Raw genomic sequence first — 3,413 nt, forward strand, 5'->3', positions numbered from 1 at the left:
GGAGACTGTCTGCAATTGGCCTCCAAGTTGAGGAGGCGTTCTGTCATATTTTGGGTGGTTACAATCATCAGACCATCCATTCTCAATGTCCACTAATGTAATTCCCTGCTGACTACCGTTTTAAAGAGGCTGTCACAAAAACTCATCTTGATTCATGTTGATGTCTTAGCCAATGACAGACTAATATCCAACATTCTAAAGCATTCTTTGTGCAGCCTTACATGCTATTGTCATTGATAGAACCGCGTTAAACTGGTTGAGATCCAGTTTGTCAGATTGCTTCCAGTTTGCAAATCATTTGGCTGTGCATATTGTCATTCAGGTACGTCATTGTATTCGCAGGGCTTTGAACTGTTGATATATTCCCCTTAGGAAGTATTATTAGAATGACGTATTGTCTGAAATACCTATGGAACCATGTTTTCCAAGAATGTGTAAGTCCCCAAATTCATGTGTCCACAAGCAGCCAGAATGATAAACAACAGTCAGCAAGAAATGATTTTGTTGCTCGGGATACCAAAGGATCCCTTTGGAAGGCCACACTGTTCACAGTCATGGGTTCGAGGTCCGTGGCATTAAATTGGTGTCATGTTGTAACGTCATCTTCCCGTGCATGGGAGTGAAGGTACTTTGGACAATGTTATGACTAACTAAATGAATGACGAGCCTCAGACAGAAGAACCTCTTGTGGATGAAGATGTCTCAATACAGATCGCTTGTTTATGGATTGGCGATTGGAGGATGAAGCTGTGTTTTTGCAGCAGGTCGGAAAGTAAACAAAGCCATATCAGTGGTGTGGAAGTACTTTAATCCATCCATTTTCTATACTGCTTATCATCATTAGGGTCGCAAGAGTGCTGGAGCCTATCCTGGCTGTCTTCAGGCGAGAGGCGGGGTACACCCTGGACTGGTGGCCAGCCAATCACAGGGCACATATAGACAAACAACCATTCACACTCACATTCATACCTATGGACAATTTGGAGTCACCAATTAACCTAGCATGTTTTTGGAATGTGAGAGGAAACCGGACCAAACTCTTCATGTCCAAACCCCAGGTGTGTCTCAACGAATAAAGAGCTGGATGACCTCAAAAGTTTTACTATTAAACTCAGAAAAACTGAAATCATAGTCATTGGTTCCCGGCACCTAAGAGGCAAACTGCATATTATATTACTGCCCTAAATGATCTAGGGTAGTAACATCAGTAATATTGAATAAATTGAAACATTAGTCCATGTTTAATTGGTATCAAACGATCAGTCCTGGGTGATCGATATCAGTATCATCAGCAAAAAAAAACCTAATCGGAGTATTCCGAGTAATAGGTCGCATAACTCTTATTGACAAACATAATACACACATAACTGTGTATGCAAAATATTTACTAGCAAACACGCGTGCACTTCATTAAACCTTTGTTTGTCCACATGTCTTCTCACAGTAGTTAATGTGGAAAGTTGTTTTGTTGTTTATCTTCTCAGAAACGTGAAGGAAGCAGTGGGACGCAATGTGGTTAATTAGGTGTGAAAGACTGATGTCAGGATACTGTAACACAAGGTGAATAACAAGGCGTGCCTCAGGGGAACACAATGGAACAACTAATTATCAGTGGTCATGTGGCCTAATGGGACGTTATCTCGATGACATCATCACAATAACGATGCTGTGGTCTGCTGCTCCTTAGCTCTAAATTCCTCAAGGATATGAGACCAATTTGGATATTGTTGTTTGGATCTCCTGTACTGGTTGCCAGCCAATCACAGGACACGTATAGACAAAGAATCATTCACATTCACATTCATACCTATGGACAAGTCACCAATTAACCCAACATGCTTGTCTATATGGCCAGCAAGTCTCTTGTACATTTTGCTGGTTTGGTCAAAATGCTTGTTACTTTCTGTTTATTTGCTATAGTGAAACACTAAGCCATTCTCGTAGAATTAGCATGTAGTACCAGTCCTAAATGTTTCACTGAGAGCAGTCACAATGTCACTGGGATTCCGAGATTCTGAGATGGGATGGCTGCATCTTTAAGCAAGACATGTTGCTCCCTGTTGAGCTTTTCAATTCAGTGTAGTCCTCAAGTAAAAAATGCAGATAGGAAACTGAGTCTTCCTAGCAGTGTTGAGAACCAGTATTTTTCAAACTCAAAGATGATCCATCAGCAAATCTGGTAGCCAACGTTACCCCTTGGTAGCGGCCTGAGAGGTTGTGAGTGGTGCCATGAGCAAGGCGCAATGTCACTATACCAGAAAATTAGTGATTTGGTGTTAGCTCCTACAATAACAATGCCACTGTAGCTTGGTTAATATGTGTTGGAATTTGACCACCTGTTCTTAGGTCAGTGATTCCTGTGGGTGTCGTGCTGGAGGCAAGAGATGACAACGAACTTGTCAGTTATATGGTTTACTCTCAGACCAGTCAGATTACACGGAGCTCCGGGCCCATAAGTCTTCCCCTAACACCTGCAGAGACGTAGGCTTTACTTACAGGTCGGAACAAATGAGTACAGCTAACTGTCCCTGCCCGGCTTTTATTATGCTAAGAAATGTCGGTAGATCTCTGGCGCATCACAGGTGGCCCCCCTCCTCTCCTCGGCCGACGTCTTCTCACCAACTCAAGGCGGGCAGGGTGGAGCGGTGGAGCCAGCTGGAGCGGTGGAGCCAGCTGTTATCGACAGGCCATGGCTGCCGACGTCATGCTCCCCCGTTATCTGTTGTCAAAATTGTGGATGTGTAGGAGAGCTCCGGAACTGTATGTGCCTGAAAGCGATTATGTGTCCTTTGATTTGCCCAAGGCTGCTTGGTTCTACTTGATTAAATGTAGTGCAGTTATATGAGTGAGACACAAGAAATAGGAGACAAATATACATGAGACACAAAAAATAGGAGACAAACATATATGAAATCCTTCATATGTTCGTCATGTTATGTAAATTGGCTGCACAGCGCCCGAGTGGTTAGCGCTCAGGCCACACATTCCAAAAACATGCTAGGTTAATTGGTGACTCCAAACTGTCCATAGGTATGAATGTGAGTGTGAATGGTTGTTTGTCTATATGTGCCCTGTGTTTGGCTGGCGACCAGTCCAGGGTGTACCCCGCCTCTCCCCCGAAGACAGCTGGGATAGGCTCCAGCACCCCCCACAACCCTTGTGAGGATAAGCGGTAGAGAATGAATGAATATTTTGAATTTTTTAGGGGGCTTTATAGGCGGGTTCCATTATGTACATATTCCTCACGTCATAAATTCACCCTGTCACTTGAATACCTGAATACCTGAATAAACCTGTGAATTATGCATTTCCTTTTCGAGGTTTACATTTCACATTTTTATTGGCTTCTCCCATAAGAGATGTTTTTGTTGTTTATCTAAATACAACCCTGCTATTCAGCCACTGAATGAATT

General features: G+C 43.0%; 1 protein-coding gene across 1 annotated transcript in view; it reads right to left on the minus strand.

Moving 5' to 3' along the window:
- The window catches only part of LOC131136225 (olfactory receptor-like protein OLF4), a 1,359-nt gene extending 1,186 nt beyond the window's left edge, over positions 1-173 (minus strand). The window contains exon 1 of the mRNA XM_058082847.2: positions 1-173. This exon is cut by the window's left edge and continues 1,186 nt beyond it. The gene's annotated coding sequence lies outside the window, so the exon portion shown is untranslated.
- Between the last annotated feature and the right edge of the window lie 3,240 nt (positions 174-3,413).

Source organism: Doryrhamphus excisus, linkage group LG12 (assembly GCF_037039965.1).
Source record: "Doryrhamphus excisus strain RoL-2023G ecotype Guam linkage group LG12, RoL_Dexc_Guam_v1.1, whole genome shotgun sequence".
Taxonomy (NCBI): domain Eukaryota; kingdom Metazoa; phylum Chordata; class Actinopteri; order Syngnathiformes; family Syngnathidae; genus Doryrhamphus; species Doryrhamphus excisus.